Source organism: Rhinopithecus roxellana, chromosome 13 (genome assembly GCF_007565055.1).
Source record: "Rhinopithecus roxellana isolate Shanxi Qingling chromosome 13, ASM756505v1, whole genome shotgun sequence".
NCBI classification, from domain to species: domain Eukaryota; kingdom Metazoa; phylum Chordata; class Mammalia; order Primates; family Cercopithecidae; genus Rhinopithecus; species Rhinopithecus roxellana.
Window position 1 is genome coordinate 134,735,335 of NC_044561.1, and position 18,142 is coordinate 134,753,476.

At 41.2% G+C, this 18,142-nt stretch overlaps 2 protein-coding genes and 2 gene segments (V, D, J or C); all 4 read right to left on the minus strand.

The window, feature by feature from the left end:
• LOC104671035 overlaps positions 1 to 18,142 on the minus strand; it is a 724,295-nt gene that overhangs the window by 509,212 nt on the left and 196,941 nt on the right.
• The window catches only part of LOC104672491 (immunoglobulin lambda-1 light chain-like), a 605,026-nt gene that overhangs the window by 492,766 nt on the left and 94,118 nt on the right, over positions 1 to 18,142 (minus strand). The gene's annotated exons all lie outside the window — the stretch shown is intronic.
• LOC104674970 (immunoglobulin lambda-1 light chain-like) overlaps positions 1 to 18,142 on the minus strand; it is a 651,096-nt gene that overhangs the window by 487,404 nt on the left and 145,550 nt on the right. The window lies entirely within an intron of this gene.
• LOC104674967 overlaps positions 1 to 18,142 on the minus strand; it is a 611,567-nt gene that overhangs the window by 481,801 nt on the left and 111,624 nt on the right.

An 18,142-nucleotide genomic window follows, 5' to 3' on the forward strand; every position in this document is an offset into this window, starting at 1 on the left:
TTTTGATTTGCATTTCTCTGATGGTCAGTGATGATGAGCATTTTTTTCGTGTGTCTGTTGGCTGCCTAAATGTCTTCTTTTGAGAAGTGTCTGTTCATATCCTTTGCCCACTTTTTGATGGGGTTGTTTGATTTTTTTCTTGTAAATTTGTTTAAGTTCTTTGTAGATTTTTGATATTAGCCCTTTGTCAGATGGGTAGATTGCAAAGATTTTCTCCCATTCTGTAGGTTGCCTGTTCACTCTGATGGTAGTTTCTTTTGCTATGCAGAAGCTCTTTAGTTTAATTAGATCACATTAGTCTATTTTGGCTTTTATTGCCATTGCTTTTGGTATTTTAGTCATGAAGCCCTTGCCCATGCCTATGTCCTGAATGGTATTGCCTAGGTTTTCTTCTAGGGTTTTTATGGTTTTAGGTCTAACATTTAAGTCTTTAATTCATCTTGAATTAATTTTTGTATAAGGTGTAAGGAAGGGATCCAGTTTCAGCTTTCAACATATGGCTAGCCAGTTTTCCTAGCACCATTTATTAAATAGGGAATCCTTTCCCCATTTCTTGTTTTTGTCAGGTTTGTCAAAGATCAGATGGTTGTAGATGTGTGGTATTATTTCTGAGGGCACTGTACTGTTCCATTGGTCTATATCACTGTTTTGGTACCAGTAACATACTGTTTTGGTTACTGTAGCCTTGTAGTATAGTTTGATTTTTTTTTTTACATTTTTAGTAGAGATGGGGTTTTACCATGTTGGCCAGGCTGGTCTGGAACTCCTGACTTCAAGTGATCTGCCCACCTCAGCATCCCAAAATGCTGGGATTATAGGTGTGAGCCACTGTACCAGTCCTAGAATTGTTTTGACATTGCTTATTCTTGAGGGTCCCTCAAATGGTGTGGGTTACTCTATATGTCTCCTTGTTTCTATAAATCCCAGGTTAGGAGAATGTTCTTTTATTTTCATACAAATATTTTTCATTGTTTATGTTATTTTCTCTCATTTTTTGGAAGTATGACGTAGGAAACATGACTCTAATATGTATCTGGATTTACTGACTGGGAAAGATGTCTACAACATATTTTTAGATTAAAAAAGGTCATTTCTTTAAGCTCTATATGTGGATATATGCACAAACTCATTTTATCTTCCCCAGTGAAGCTATGTCAGGAAGGTTTTCATTACAAGATTTATCATATGTACTCCTTGATATTTAATTTTACATGATTTGTTTATGTTCTATATAACATTTTAAAAAAAACTTTCAAATAAAGAGCAGTGGTTTCTTTGTACCAGGAGAAAACAGACCTCAGCTGTGTCCCTGGCTGACCTCTGAGTTGAGCCCCATTTCCTGTCTGGTGATGTTGGTGCAACAGACTGAAGCTAAATGCATCCTTATCAGTTATGAAGGACTCTTTTTTTTTATAGAGTCTTGCTCTGTCGCCCAGGCTGGAGTGCAGTGGTAGGATCTTGGCTCACTGCAACCTCCGCCTCCCAGGTTCAAGCAATCCTCTTGCCTCAGCCTCCTGAGTAGCTGGGATTACAGGCATCTACCACCACGCTTGGCTAATCTTTGTGTTTTTAGTAGAGACGGGGTTTCACCATATTGGTCAGGCTGGTCTTGAACTCCTGACCTCAGGTGATCTGCTTGCCTTGGCGTCCCAAAGTGTTGGGATTACAGGCATGAGCCACCATGCCCAGCCATGAAGGACTCTTACGTACCAACCTCCCAACAGGGACAGATTGTTCCCTTACCCTTGGAGTTTAAAAATGGTCACACATTTTTTTTTCTTTTTAAGAATTAATTTCAATCTGGGCCATGTCATTTTTTACACCGCTCCCCTTGTTTAGGAGAGTCTTGTGACTGAATATATAACCAGATCACCTGTCCTTTCCTGTAGGAGCATTTCATGTCCCCAGGTGGCTTCACATCCAGGTGACAGCCTGGTTCATGGGGACCTTCTCTAGCACTGCCAAAGGCAGCCAAGGTGCTTAGAGCTCAGGTAATAAAGGGCCCTCCTCACCTATCCCATCTCAGGTTCATCTTAGATCGTACTTGTCTGCAGTTCTGCAATTGCCTGGTCATCAGGGTTTGATGTTCAGGGTAACCTTAAACTGCCTCCCCATTCCAGTCTTCCAGCCCAGTGAGGCCTCATGTCCTTTTATTTCTCAAGGGCAAAGTCCATGTCTCTTGGGAACAGGCCCCCCAAAATCTGGCCATTAACTGGCCCCAAAACTGGCCATAAACAAAATCTCTGCAGCACTATGACATGTTCATGATGACCATGACACCCACGCTGGAAGGTTGTGGGTTTACCGGAATGAAGGCAAGGAACACCTGGCCCACCCAGGGTGGAAAACCGCTTAAAGGCGTTCTTAAACCACAGACAATAGCATGAGCGATCTGTGCCTTAAAGACATGCTTCTGCTGCAAGTAACTAGCCAGACCCATCCCTTTATTTTGGCCCATCCCTTTATTTCCCATAAGCGATACTTTTAGTTAATCTAATATCTATGGAAACAATGCTAATGACTGGCTTGCTGTTGATAAATACATGAGTAAATCTCTGTTCGAAGCTCTCAGCTCTGAAGGCTGTGAGACCCCTGATTTCCCACTCCACACCTCTATATTTCTGTGTGTGTATCTTTAATTCCTCTAGTACTGCTGAGTTAGGGTCTCCCCAACTGAGCTGATCTCGGCAAGTGGTGCCCATTCGTGGGGGCTTGAATCCAGGTCGAAGGGTCGCCGGAGTGATGGTTGGAGAACACAGGACTAAGCTGGAGGACACCCAAGTACTCTTAAAGCAATCCCTGTGGTGAGTAAGAAGGGGTCTTGGCACATGTCCACTACCCCTATCAGACAGCCTGGTTCATTTGACGGGACTCTAACTTCACAACACAGAAGCCTGTTGGGGGCATTATACAGACATTCCCTTGTCCTGAGAACCCACTCCTGCAAGGCACATTTTTCCATCTGCCTCTGAAACCAGCAGTTGAAGATGCTTGGGAGTCCGAGGTAGGGTTCCTACAATTTTTACTGTCTGCTCCAGGCTGCACTTCAGTCAACTTGAGAGCACCGACAGTCATAAAGGACTTCTGTTGCTGGCCCAGTTGTATCATTAGATATGGAAATGGTGGTGGGGTGGGGGGTGTCCTGAGGAAAATGTGCAATGAATCCTGGAGGTGAATGAGTTCTCCTGGGAGCATGTAGGGGCTGAGAATGGATGAGGCCTGAATCTGAGGATGCTGATATGTCATGACTGAACAGAGACAGAGCATCCCAGAAGGACCTTGTTAGCAGAGGCTGGAGAGAAGAGGGAACTCAGGAGAGTTTAACCAGGACTGTTAAGAGCTGGTCTTATATCTTCAGGGGCACAGGAATCACAGACCTTTATACCAGGACCTATCAGGCCTGCCTGCAGCTGGCTCTTCAGGAATATGAGGTACATGAGTCACTAGTTTAATGCATTAAAGATGTAGAGAAAAGTTGCCCTGAGTCTGCAGCCCCAGATAGCACAGCTGGCCTGTCTGTGAACAGTCATAAGCAGGAGCACAGAACACACAGTCCCTCCCTCTAAGGGACATCTGTGAAATCAAGCGCTGTTAGGAAACATGGCTGATCTAGTTGGGTGCTCTTCTGATTGTATTTTTCCAAAGGCTCCAGAACTTTCTAGCAAGCAGACAGCATTAAGGACTAGGGGACTAAGGTGTTTTTCCAGGCCTGTTCTCCTACAGTGCAAGTTGGTGGAAGGAGAGAAGTCACCTAGAGATTCACATTTCTAGGACCCCTGAAGAGTATGTTGCTTTGTTCAGGAGCCCAGTGTTCTTAAGAATGTGTAGCTGCAGTAATTTTGTTTTAACCTGATGGGATCAATCACATCCCAGTTTATGGCTGGGATCTCACTGGATGGTAGGAAGAAGGCAAACAAAATAAAAACTTCACCGTATTCAAGCAGAATCCCTTAAGGTTGTCCAGAGAACTCAGTGTCATCACAGAAATTAGTCATCAGACAGCTTCTCTGCTGCTCTGTTTGTGATGCAGGAAAAACACCAGTGATACCACAGTCCTGGAAATCTACTCTGGAGGGGACGGAGACAAAGAGAGGGGTGGGTAAGGATGCCTGGGCAGGGGCTGGACCTCCTTCCCTCTCCCAGACACAGAATCCTGCCTTTCCACTGCTCTCTAGCCGTTCAATTGACCTTTACCTCCACCCATCACCAGGGTGGCCACAAGCACCCTGGCCCATAATGACACCCCAGGAGCATCTTGTCTGTGCTGGGCCTCAGCCGTCACCTCCCTGCTCCCCAAATGAGGGCTGCACACACTGGTACCTCCCCTCTTATAGTTTCTGATGTAACTCAGGGGATGTTTGATCACATGCTTTAATAACAGCCCTTCAGTGTGTAAGGGCATCCCATGTACTCTAAAATATTCTGCCTTCAATGCCTTCACTCAATAGAAAGTAACCAGTCAGATGCAGTGGTTCTTGACTGTAATTCTAGCACTTTGGGAGGTTAAGGCAGGAGGAGTACTTGAACCCAGGGATTTGAGACCAACCTGGGCAACACAGTGAGACTCCTGTCTCTACAATTTTTTTTTTAATTAGCCAGGTGTGGTGGCATGTGCCTATAGTCCCAGCTACTCTAGAGGCCGAGGCAGGAGGACTGCTTGAGCCCAGGAGTTCAATAAGCAATGATTGCGTCACTGCACTCTAGCCTTGGTGATAGAGAGAGACCCTGTCAAGAGAGAGAGAGAGAGAGAGAGAGAGAGAGAGAGAGAGAGAGAGAGAGAGAAGAAACTAACCAGCTCTTTTTCCAGGTGTGAAAAGTGATGGTTCATGTAAATCTCAGTGACCAGAAGAGTAGCAATGTGCTGTCCAGAGAGCAGATGACATGCTTAAACCAGTATGGGAAGCTGCTGTTCAGGTTTCCATCACAGAGATGAGCTCAGGGCCTCAACTCAACACCCCCTCCCATCTAGTCCTTCTCACCACAGTAGGTCGTGCACATGCCTCCTATCTCAACTGCTACATCACTCACCCGAGACCTCATTCTCTTATGTGTATAATGCCACCATCTCCTAATTAGAACTGACACTGTCTTAAGACCCATGTGCTACTTCTATTGTAGGAGATGTTTAATGGGTTAGCCACAGGCTGAGACTGTGCAGGTTCCTCAGTCAGCCCTGACTGTGCCCAGGACCCTGAGAGTCAACAGAGAGACACAGGGTGAATGACACAGGTCAGTGGGCCTGGGGAACAAGGCAGAGCCTAGGGCTCTGCCAGTTCTGAGCCTTGATGCCCGGTCTCCACCCACCTGTGCAGAGACTTAGGTGACTGAGGAGGAAAGGGGTCCAGGCTCTGGTAGAGGTGTCTCTGGAGCTCTGCTTCCTGAGCCACACAGCTCAGGGCGAACAGCCCCCCTCCCTGCACCTCTCTTCTTCCCTCTCCAACTCCTAGGGAGAAGGGACTCAATAAAAGTCTGTCCTGCCCATCTGGTTGTGCCCCTCACACATAGTCTGGTTATTCTTCTTGAGGAGGGGTTGGGTGGGAGGTGGGAGGGTATGGTTCATGACTCTCCAGGCACCCTGGGAGGACAGAGCTGCTAGGCCCTGTAAACACTAAACAGAGACCCCGAGACAGGTGTCTGGTATCCCAGCGGAGTCCAGCCATGAACTCACTTCCCAGGCTGCTCAGGAATCCGTAGGTCTTCCTTCCTTCTTCTTCATTTTTTTTTTTTTTGAGATGAAGTTTCTGTCGCCCAGGCTGCAGTGCAGTGGTGCGATCTCAGCTCACTGCAACTTCTGCCTCCTGGTTCAAGTGATTCTCATGCCTCAGCCTCCTGAATATCTGGGATTACAGGTGTGTGCCACCACGCCTGGCTACTTTTTTGTATTTTTGGTAGAGATGAGGTTTCACCATGTTGGCCAGGTTGGGCACGAACTCTTGACCTCGAGAGATCCACCTGCCTCGGCCTCCCAAAGTGTTGGATTACAGGCGTGAGCCACCGCACCTGGCTCTCTTCCTTCTTCATTCCTCACTACATCAGCACATAAAGCAGAGTGGTGAGGATTGGGGAGAATAAATTAGCATGCTTGTGTGGTTCACCGGATTCACTGGAAATGCAGAGGACCCTAAGAAGGAGAAGAAGGAGTTGCTGGTTGAGGTGGAAAAACAGAATCTACCGACTTGGGAGTACTTCAGAACTAGGGTATTGGAGGATAATGAAAGAGAAAGGACATATGGATGCCACCTTCCTAGGAAAGATATGGAAAAGTGTTTTTCCTGGCTTTCATATTATAGTTAACTGTGCAGGTCACAGAGGATAATGAGGTGGGAAAGGGAAAGATCCAACAATTGAGAAGGGGATTTGTGAATCAGAGATATGGAGGGGAGAGGCTAAGGATGGTCTGCACTTCAGAGAAGAGTGGAGAAGCCAGTAGGGAGATTGGACAAGAGCTAGAGGGCAGGTCAGATTCATTGTTTGTTTGCTTTTGCTTTTATTTTTTAAAGAAAGGGGAGCCTCTCCCAGCTTTGCAGCTGTCCTCCTTGGTCATCTCCCTGCATGGAGGGTGGGGTTCTTCTGTCATCCAAACTCATTAGTTCTCTATGTCAGAGATTTCTCTTAGGTTCCTGTCTGCCAAGGATTCTCCTTCTTATTTTATCCTACTTTTATGGGTTTGTTATTACTAAGACATAGTAATAGGATTTTGTGTGGCAGGAATCCTTTTAGAAATGCAGAAACTCTGTCTTCAGACACACTGAATCAGAATCTACATTTTCTAAGATCCCCAAGTAATTCATATATGCACAGTAAAGATTGGTACACACTGCTCTAACACATGTATGAAGACATTGGTGAGGTTTTGGATATAAATCCCTCCTCATACCTTAATCTATTATGCTCCAACTAACTTGAGCAGCAAACTAACTTCTTTTTTCTCAATTCTGTGCGTTGTAAGTCAGGAATAACACATAATTGAGGCCTCCCATTGAAAATGGATTGCATATTCTGACCTCACAAAATAAGCAGGAGTGCTTTTATAATAATATAATATCACATCTTCGTTTGACTAGTAAACAAAAGGATTAACTAAATGCTATAATATTGTGTTAGCACTCAAATCAAAATAATACTAAGCAGTCATTCAAATATTTGTAAACATTTTAGGAAATTGGAAATTACCTATACTAATCTTAAATAAAAGTATATCAAAACAGAACTAGCACAAAGTTTGATTGCAGTTGTGGAAATATTGAGAACAAAAATGAAAGGATGCCTTCAAACTTAGAAATATATTGATTGAGATAAAGAACATCTTAGGAGAATCTTCACAGAGAATTTTTTATAGTTTTTGATTTTATGTGATACATACGTATTGCTTTAAATGCAACCCAATAAACTAAATTTTAGTAAAATACAAAAGGAGAGTTTCTTCTCTTAGTACTTACCAAGCAAAGTACCTCATAGGGAACCACTGCTTTTTAGAGGAAATGTGTTTGACCTCAGCTTTAGATCTGACTTAGCCTTTACTGTTCCTTCTGGACTATAAAATAATTGGATTTTGTTTTTCCTGAGCTGGTTTCTTTTCTTTTTTTTGAGACAGAGTTTCACTCTGTTACCCAGGCTGGAGTACAGTGGCACAATCTTGGCTCACTACAACTTCTGCCTGCCAGGTTCAAACAATTCTGCCTCAGCCACCCAAGTAGCTGGGACCATGGGTGTGCACCACCATGCCCAACTAATTTTTGTATTTTTAGTAGAGACAGGTTTTCACCTGTGTTGCCCAGGCTGGTCTCGAACTCCTGACCTCAAATGATCTGCCCGCCTTGGCCTCCCAAAGTGCTGGGATTACAGGCATGAGCCACCGCGCCCGGCTTCCTGAGCCAGTTTCTTACGAATCATTGACATGCACTTTAGGGCTCAAGCAGAGATCAAAATCAGTTCAGACCCTTCCCTTCACCTTTCTATGGCTGGTCCATATTTAGGCTGCCTTGAGAGCTGGTGTGTCTGATAATATGATCTCCACATGACAAGGGCCATGGAAGTTTCTTTTGTTGTTGTTTGCTTGTTTGTTTTCATCTATTTCTCATATTTCTGTAATAGAAGGTTTATGTCATGTCACTATGCTGAACACCACTATGGTACAGCCAGCAATAATACTCAGCGTCATTCTCATGCTGGGCACCTGAGAGGGTGAGGACCGCTTTGCTCCCAAGGAGGGATCTTGAGAACCACGCAGGGGCCCATGAATTGTTGCCTGAATTATTAATCAGTGTTCTGGAGACTTGGCCAGATTTCTGCTAGAACGAATATGGCTAGTGAACATTAGTGACCACTTCAGTACTAGAGCCACAGGTGAGAGTGACTATCCCTCCAGACGACATGGTCAAAGAAGGCTCCCGAATCACCACAGCTTGAGAGCTAGACCCTGAAACCAACGACAGGCACGTATCAGGAATGAGGAAGAAAAGCAGAGGGATCACTCCAAATGCTGGTATTTGAAATCTCTCTTCTCCTCTTCCTCCTTCTCACTGGCTGCCCAGGTGATATTTGAAACAGAGATTTCAAAGGGAGGACTCCAGGCCACGGTGCAGACTTTGGAGGAAATCTCTGTTGACCTAAACTGAAGAAACTAAGGTAAAATTAATATAAGTAGAAAGTTTATTTGAGTTAAATTTGAGGACTGCAATCCGGGAGTATAGATTCAAATTGCCCTGAATATATTCTCCAATTAGCAGCAGATATAAGTGGATTTTTTTGTTTGTTTGTTTTTTTAATGGAGACAGGATCTCACTATATTGCTTAGGCTGGTCTCAAACTCCTGGGCTCAAGCAGTTCTCCCATCTCTGCCTCCCTAAATGTTGGGATTACAGGAATGAGCCACTGTGCCTGTGGATTTTTAAAGGCAAAAAGGGAGATGGCCAGTAGGGCTGATACAAAGTTGTTTACCCTGATTGGTTTACAGAAATAACATTGATTAGTGATTGGCTATACACTGTTAAGTTATACGATATGGGTTATAGTGTCTGGTATGGCATTATTATTAGTTTATAGCTATTTGTGGCAGTAGCAAGCAGTTTCAAGAGACGAATACTTAGCTCAAATAGGAGAGTAGAGAAGGTGATTGCTATTTTATTTCAATGCCTTGTTGGGCCTAAAACTTGAAAGGGCTCACATTCCTCAGATGAAAGTTCTATTCTTTTCTCACCCCAAAGCTGGTGCTGGACTATTTGATGGCCCTTTATTTCCTGCTGAGCTCCCTGCATGGAGGGGGTGTGTTTTGTCGAGCTTTATGCAAATCTGACCCCTTTCCCACCCCTTTCCTCTGCCCAGGTTTTCAGCCCTGAGAGCAGCTACACTGTCAGGGGTAGGCCCAGGGTGGCTGTGTGCTGTGGATTTGTCCTGTGGCAGAAAGCAGCTGCTCTAACATTTTGCAGGAGCCAGTGAACAACTGTGCAGGGTTCATTACATTTGAAAGGCTTGAGCTTAAGTTCTTTGAAAAAATCTACAATATACCCTGGTGGTCTCCCCGGGCAGAGGCTATGGTCGCCTCTCATTAATTTAACACATAACTATTGATTTATCTTTTTTCTACTACCACTGTTTTTCCCAGGACAAACCACATTCATTGCTTGTCTTTTTTTGCTCAGTCTGGTTAATACTTCTTTCTTTAGTAGTTGTTGAAATTCCACCTCATTGTCTATAATTAAATTTTAGTGTTACATGGTCATAAGTTCTTATCTGAGTGTTTTTAATGACTAAAGGAATTACTTTCTCACCAACTGACTTTATTGAGGTTATTGCTTTTGAACCTTATATTGGAAAAATAGCTGGCTTAAGTGAGAATTATTTTAATAGTTTGCTTTAGAGAATTTTAGAAAGAAAAGGAGCAAAGACTGAGGGTTAAAGCTTTACTGCCATTTTGGTAGAGGCTAAAGTCAGCTATGTGTATGGCCAACAAGATCTACTTGACCAAGCCCTTCTAAAAAACCTTGGACATCAAGCTTGGGTGAACTTTCCTGGTTGGTAACACTCCATGCATAATGTCACACATTGTTGCCAGGAGAATGTATGGTATGGAGTCTGTGACTCCACTGGGAGGACAATTTGAAGCTTGTGCTTGGAATTCTGGATCCTGCCCATGTGCTTCTTTCTTTGACCGATTTTTTTTTAACTGATATGGGGTCTCAGTATGTTGCCCAGGCTGGTCTCAAACTCCTGAGCTCAAGTGATCCTCCCACCTTGGCCTCCCAAAGTGCTGGGAGGCCAAGTATTTATAGGTGTGAGCCATTGTGCTTGGCCTTCCCTTGACTGATTTTTATCTGTTTCCTTTTACTCTAATAAACTGTATCTATGAATATAATAGCTTTCATTTAGTTATGTTAGTTCTCCTAGGAACTGTAAAACTGAGGAGGTCTTGGAGACCCCTTAACTTGCAGTTTTTCAGAGTTGAAGGTTGTTTTGGGGAACTTTGGACTTTGCAGGTTCCAAACTCATATCATTCTGAATCACTTGTCATGAGACATCTCTAGCCCTCTTGGCTGGTTAGGATGCTGTGGGGTCAGCATAAAAGGAAGGATACTCAGGATACTCATGCTCTCCCTTCTACTCTGTATTCTTCCACTTCTCTTGGAAAGAGAGAAATTAGACCAAATAGAAATCTTTCCTCCTTTCTTTATCTGTGTGTTCTTCCATTTCTTTCAGCCATGTTTTGTAATTTTCAGTACACAAGTTTTTCACATTCTTCATTAAGTTTATTCTTAAGTATTCTTTTTGATGCTGTTGTAGATGGAATTATTTTCTTATTTTTCTTTTTGGGTTGTTTATTGTTTGTGTATAGAGATCAGCAGATTTTTCATGTTGATAATGTATCTTGCAAGTTTCTGAATTTATTTAATAGTTCTAACAGTTTTTTGTGTGTGTAACTTTGAGGATTTTTTATGTATAAAACTGTGTGATCTACAAACAGATAATTTATTTTTTTCTTTTCCTTTCTCTCTCTCTCTCTCTCTTTTTTTTTTTGACAGGGTCTTGCTCTGTCACCCAGCTTGGAGTGTAGTGGTGCAAACACAGCTCACTACAGCCTTGACATCTCAGGCTCAAGCAGTCTTCCCACCTCAGCCTCCAAGTAGCTGGTACTACAGGCATGTGCCACCAAACCTGGTTAAATTTTTTTTTGGCATTTTCTGTAGAGACAGGGTTTCCCTGTGTTGCCCAAGGTGGTATTTCTTCATTTCTAATTTCTATTTCTCTTGTTTATCTTTCTTGCCTAATTTCTCTGGATAGATCTTTCAGTACTGTGTTGAAGAGAAGCCATTGTTGTCTTATTTCTGGTATTAGAGGAAAAATAGTCTTGTTCTATTCATAGTTTGTTGAATGTTTTTTATCCTGGAAGGGTATTGAGTTTTGTTGAATGATTTTTCTGCATCAGTTGAGATGATCATGTTTTTTCCCCTTCATTCTGTTAATGTGGAGTATTGCATTGATTGATTTTGCAATGTTGAACCATCCTTGCATTCCAGGAATAAATCCCATTTGGACACAGTGTATAATCTTTTAATATGCCATTGAATTTGGTTTGCAAATTAAGTTTTTGTATTTTACTGAAGAACTTTGCATCAATATTCATATGGGATATTAGTCTATCATTTTCTTTCCTTGTAGAGTCTTTTTTTGGTTTTGGTGTCAGGGTAATACTGACCTCACAGAATGAGTTGAGAAGTGGTCCTGCATGTTCCTTTTTTTTGGAAAAGTTTGAGAAGGATTGGTGTTAGTTCTTTTTTAAATCTTTGGTAGAATTCACTGAAGCCACATCTTGTTCTGAGCTGAGCTCTTTTTTGTTGAGAAGTTTTTGATTACTGATTTTTTTTTTTTTTTTTTTTTTTTTTTTACTTAGTTTAGGTGTATTCAGATTTTCTATATCTTTGTGATTCAGTCTTGGTAGGTTGTATTTTTCTGGGAATTTGTCCATTTCACTTAGGTTACCCAATTTGTTGGCACATAATTATTCATAAGACTTTCATGAAATCCTTTTTATTTCTGTATGAACAGTTGTAATGTCCACTCTTTCATTTCCAATTTTAGGATTTTGAGGCTTCTCTCCCTTTTTCTTAGTCATTCTAACTAAATGTTTGTCAATTTTGTTTATCTTTTTAAGGAAAAAACTTAGTTTTGTTTATATTCCCTATTGCTTTTGTATGATCTATTTTGTTTTTCTCTGCTCTAGTATTTACCATTTTCTTCCTTCCTTCTGCTAGCTTTGAGTTTAGTTTGTTTTTCTTTTGTAATTCCTTAATGTATAAAGTTAAGTTGTTGATTTGGGATATTTTCTTTTTTTAATGCAAGCATTTGAATATATACATTCCCTTTCTTAGTACTGCTTTTACTGTATATCATAAGTTTTGGTATGTTGTGTTTTCATTTTCATTTATCTGAAAGTAGCTTCTAATTTCTCATGTGATTTATTCTCAGATTCATTGGTTGTTTAAGAGTATGTTATGTAATTTCCACATATTTGTGGATCTTCCAGTTTTCCTTCTGCCTTTGTTTTCTAGTTTTATTTCATTGTGTTTGAAAAAGATAATTTATTTGAATGATTTCATTCTGTTAAAAATTTATTGACTTATGTGATTTAATATATGGTTTATCCCACAGAATGTTTCATGTGCGCTTGAGAAAATATATAATTCTTCTGTCACTGGGTGGCATGTTGTGTATATTTCTGTTAGGTCCAATTTTTCTATATTATTGTTTAAGTTCTTTATTTATTGTGTTGATATTCTGCCTGGTTGTTCTATCCATTAATACAAATGTAGTACTAAAGTATCCTACTATTGTAGCACTATTTCTCTTTTCAGTTCTGTCAGTGTTTGCTTCATATATGTAGGAGCTCTGATGATTGATGTATATATGTTTTTAATTGTTACATTTAAATAGTGATTTGACATTTTTAGCATTATTTAATGTCCTTTGTCTTTGTAATAGTTTTTGACTTAAAGTTCTTTTTTTTCTGATATTATTATAGCTATCACTGCTCTCTTTTGTTTGATACTTATGTGGGGTATCATTTTCCATCCTTTCACTTTCAACTTATGAGCTCCTTAGATCTAAAGTGAGTCTCCTATAAATTTTTAGTCCTTGTGTCTGTTTATGGCTTTTGATTGGGTTCAGTTTAATCCATTTACATTTAAAGTAATTACTGATAAGGAAGAACTATTACATGACATTTTGTTATTTGTTTTCTGCATATGTTATAGCTTTTTTATTCCCCATATCTTTCCTTACTGCCTTCTTAGCTGATTTTTTTGTTGCAACATGTTTTGATTTTCTTCCCATTTTCTCTCTCTTTTTTTTTTTTTTTTTTTGAGATGGAGTTTCACTCTTTTGCCCAGGCTAGAGTGCAGTGGCAGCAATCTTGGCTCACTGTAACCTCCACATCCCAGGTTCAAGCAATTCTCCTGCCTCAGCCTCCCGAGTGCTGGGGCTGGCAGGGAGGGTGGGCTGAAGCCCTATGTTACAGGGTGTGGCCTTGACAATGCCTGAGAAAATGAAAGAGGGAAAGTAGATCCCTCTTCAGGAAAGACTAGATGGGAAGTGTAACATGGAGAGTTTCTGAAATCTACACATCCTTGGGAAATTTCATGCAAACAGAATCTTATTAATTTGTATATTTCTGTCAGAGGAGAATATAAACAGTGTTTCTGGTGATATTAACCTGAAGGATATCAACCATCTTATCTCCAACACAGAAGGTTTGCTTTAAATGTCCTTTCTTCTTGGGCTATAGATACTGTGTTTTTAAAGTGCTTTTTTTTTTAGCTGAGTGTGGTGGTGTGCACCTGTAGTCCCAGCTACATGGGAGGCTGACACAGGATGATGGCTTGGGACCAGGAGGTTGAGGCTGCAATGAGCCATGTTCATGCCACTGCACTCCAGCCTGGGTGACAGAGTGAGACCCCATCTCAGTTTAAATAAATATTAAAAATTTTAAAAAGTATAAAAATATGCTTTTTGACCAAGCTTTACCATTGTATTGGTATCCTCCTTAACATATCATTTGAATAAATACTTTATATTGGTTATTTATATATTTTAATAAGAGTCAGCCATTTCTATTTTTTAAAAATATACCCTGAGCCTTTTGTAGGTTATCTACTGGAATCTGGAATGCCCAAGGAGATTTGCTTACCATATCTATTTAAACTATGTGTCTGAAGAATGAACTCTCCTTTAACCCAGGGATTTTTTCCCTTGTATCCTTGTAGTGATTTTTTTTTTGGGGGGGTGTAATTGGTGGTTTTGATTATTTCATGCTGTGTTATTGTTTTTTTTTTTTTTTTTTTTTTTTTTTTTTTTTGCTGTTTTGTTTGTTCGTTTGTTTTCAGATGGAGTCTCACTCTGTTGCCCAGGCTGGCGTGCAGTGGCGCGACCTTGGCTCAGTGCAACCTCCACCTCCCAGATTCAAGCAATTCTCATGCCTCAGCCTGCCAAGTAGCTGGGATTACAGGTGCATGCCACCAAGCCCAGCTGATTTTTGTATTTTTAGTAGAGACGGGGTTTCACCATGCTGACCAGGCTGGTTTCAAACTCCTGACCTCAGATGATCCTCCCAAAGTGCTGGGATTATAGGTGTGAGCCACTGTGCCCAGCTCTAGTTCCTATTTTATACTTCAAGTCAAATTCATTTCCTATAGTTCCAAACCTCTTGGATTTCAATCTTGTCTTGCTATTTGACAGTATAAAATTTCTATCCCAGTTCCATCAAATGAGCAGACACTGTTGGTTGTCCCCTTATTCCTCAAGGCAAAGTTGCAAGCTTGGCTCTATTCCAGCAACAAGAGGGATACATCTTGATGAGTTTTAGCCAATTATAGGTCATTTCATTGCCTTTGACAGTAAATGGTTTAAGTGTTGACACTTAATGCAATTTTGGCTAAAAAGACTTGAGGGGAAGTCTGTTGAATGATTCTTGTAAAGCTTGTTCTCATTGGTAAATATTTATGCTGGAGGAACTATTTCTCTTTTCTTGAATCCCTCAATGTTTCTGGGGAAAAATTCCTCTCAATCTGTGAAAGAAGAAAACAACTTTTCAGTTACTAAAAGGCAATGGTGGAATAGGCAAGGGCTAGAGATTCTCTTTACATAGGGGAGAAAGTAGGAGGAAGAAGGGTGTCACTGATCCAAAGCAAGCCCAAAACTCAGCAGGAAAAATTCCATTAGGTTTCAGGGCCTCCTAGTAGTCCCTTCTGCTTTGATATTCTGTACTCTGGACCCACAGTGGAAGTGGCCCGACCCGCTGGATACTCATTGGCAGTGGATACGATGCCTTCTCTGGTCTCTTTGTCTACATGGTTAGCCCTGCCTTTTGAGTCATTCCTCTTTTATATTGTTTTTTCTTTGTTCCTTTCATTCTAGGCTGATAGTGTTTCTGCTTGTGTAACAGTCTTAAAAACCCATTGTCATTCTCCCATATCATTCAAGGGTGTCCACACCATCAGACAAGTCTTCCACATCATCTTTCCTGGATAACCCATCTCTACTCCTGGCCTCTGCTAGAATGGTTAATTAGGTTCATGAGTTATACCTAATCTTTTCAACAAAAGCCTGTAAGTTAAATATGCTAGTGTTATAATGTACAGACTTTCTTTTTTTCTTTTCTGTCTGTTTTTTTTTTTTTTTTTTTTTGAAGTGGAGTTTCATTCTTGTTGCCCAGGCTGGAGTGCAGTGGCATGATCTCAGCTCACTGCAACCTCCGTCTCCTGGGTTCAAGTGATTCTCCTGCTTCAGCCTCCCAAGTAGCTGGGATTACAGAAGCCCTCCACCACGCCTGGCTAATTTTTTGTATTTTTAGGAGAGACTGGGTTTCATCATATTGGTCAGGCTGATCTTGAACACCTGACCTCAGGTGATCCTCCTGCCTTGGCCTTCCAGTGTTCAGATTACAGGCGTGAGCCACCACTCCCAGCCCAGACTTTCTTTAGACAATACATATAATTATTAGGAAGGCAAAAAAAAGAAAACATAAATAATGCTCATTTTGCAGGTGACATTTTAAACAATGAAAACAACAGCAGCTTTGACAGACAACTGGAGCATTTGTCTGTAAAATCTCTTTCTGGCTGGGCGTGGTGGCTCACAACTGTAATCCCAGCACTTTGGAAGGCTGAGGCTAGCAGATCACTTGAGGTCAGGAGTTCAAAAACAGCCTGGCCCACATGGTGAAATTCTGTCTCTACTGAAAATACAAACATTAGCCGGACGTGGTGGTGGGTGCCTATAATCCCAGCTACTCAAGAGGCTGAGGCAGGAGAATCGCTTGAACCTGGGAGGTGGAGGTCGCAGTAAGCCAAGATCGTGCCACTGCACTCCAGCCTGGGAGACAAAGTGAGACTGTATAGACAAACAAACAACAACAACAACAAAAATTTAAAAACCTCTTTCTAAAAATAGAATCGTTTGTAGCAGCAATGCTTTCTGTAAATATCTGAATATGTCATTGTAAGACCATTTCAACATACCAGCCTACTCATAAATTTATATTCCAAATATGATAGAAACAGTGTCCCATGTCATAGCATCTTGCAAATGTGACTTTGACGCTTCTGAAAAAAATCCATCTGTGATCAGGCATACTACACTCATACTACTGTTTAAACAGTAAATACACAAGGAAAAATAGAGAACTGAAACCCTTTGCAACAAGAAAAGCTTTGAAGTGAATACAATCTTATGAGAAAAGGCACATTTCATAATATTCATTATCACAACCCAAACATTGGAGAAACCAGGTGCTCTGTTTCTTTTCTTTCTTTTTTTAAAAGGGAGAAAAGCTTCTGTCAAACCATGAAATAATTGGTTTAGCATTAGGACTGGATGATAGATCCAGCTTGATTTGCTGAGAAGGATTTGGTGGAGGATAAGGGTTGGTGTTCATAAGCTCAGTCTCCTGAGGTTGGGAGATTTTTCAAGATGGGGCAAATTCCAGGGTGCTTGGATACATACGAGTTATTGACAGTCTTCCAAATAAAGCTGTCCAGGCCCATCCTCCTCTATTTCATGAAAGCTTCCGCAAGCACCTCAGCTTCTCATGGTTCTTTACCTGGCAGGGTGACCCAAACTTCATCTATGTTTTTTTATCTTAAAATTCTTTATTGCCTCAACATAATGCTTTTCTAATATCATTTTATGTAGAGACAGCAGAAAAGTAAATCATCACACTTTCACACTGTTTCTCTAATCCACCGCGTGCTGTGGGGATGTTCATTTGGTGATGTAATTTTCAACTCTTCCCCTTCATGTCCAGGTACCAGGTGAGTCATCTCAGTGAGTGGTGGGAATGTCTCTGGAAACCAATCCCACAGGGAAGGTTTCAAGTAACATAAACATTCATATGCTCCATCAACTATTTCTTAGAGAATTAATATGGTGGAAATTTTTCCCATCTTCATACTGTAGTTTGAAATCAAGTCATAGTTTTCAGCATTGAATTGAGAATTTAAATTTGTTTCTGTGTGTTCTTAGATTTTTGAATGGGAAATTGGGAGTAACTGACTCAGAGAATATTATACTGACTGCATTTGAAGTACAAATGTGCAAGCTAACTTCATAATAGTGAGTAGAGTTGCTTCTCAAATGTTAATATTTATAAAAAATATTCTGGGAAGATTGTTAAAACAGATTTTGGGGCACCAAACCAATTTCTGATTTAGTAGGTTTAAGATGGGCAGTTGCGTTTGTAAGAAGCTCCCAGTTAATGATCTCATTTCAACACTAAATGAAATATGATTTGATCTCCATAGACACATTAATGAATGAGGATGTGTTTTTTAATGCTGCTTGAATAAGAAGAGTCTTCCTAGTAGTGGTGGGTCTTTGCGTGTCAGTGTGGTTGATATATTTTGGAGCAGAGCCTCCCTCTCTCATTACTCCAGGCAGAGAGGGAGACAGGATGCACAGGGTTGGAGCAGGCACACCGGGGAGAGGGCCATATCCCGCGAGAGACCAGATCAGGCACCAGGCAATGAAGCGCTGGACCGGAGAATGGGGCAAGGAGACTCTCTCCCCATTGTGGGGTTTATCTTTTCCAGCATCTCACTTTGTCTCCTGTTGTTGAAGGCTAAGGCACTCTGAGCATAGGAAGAAACTTTCGTGG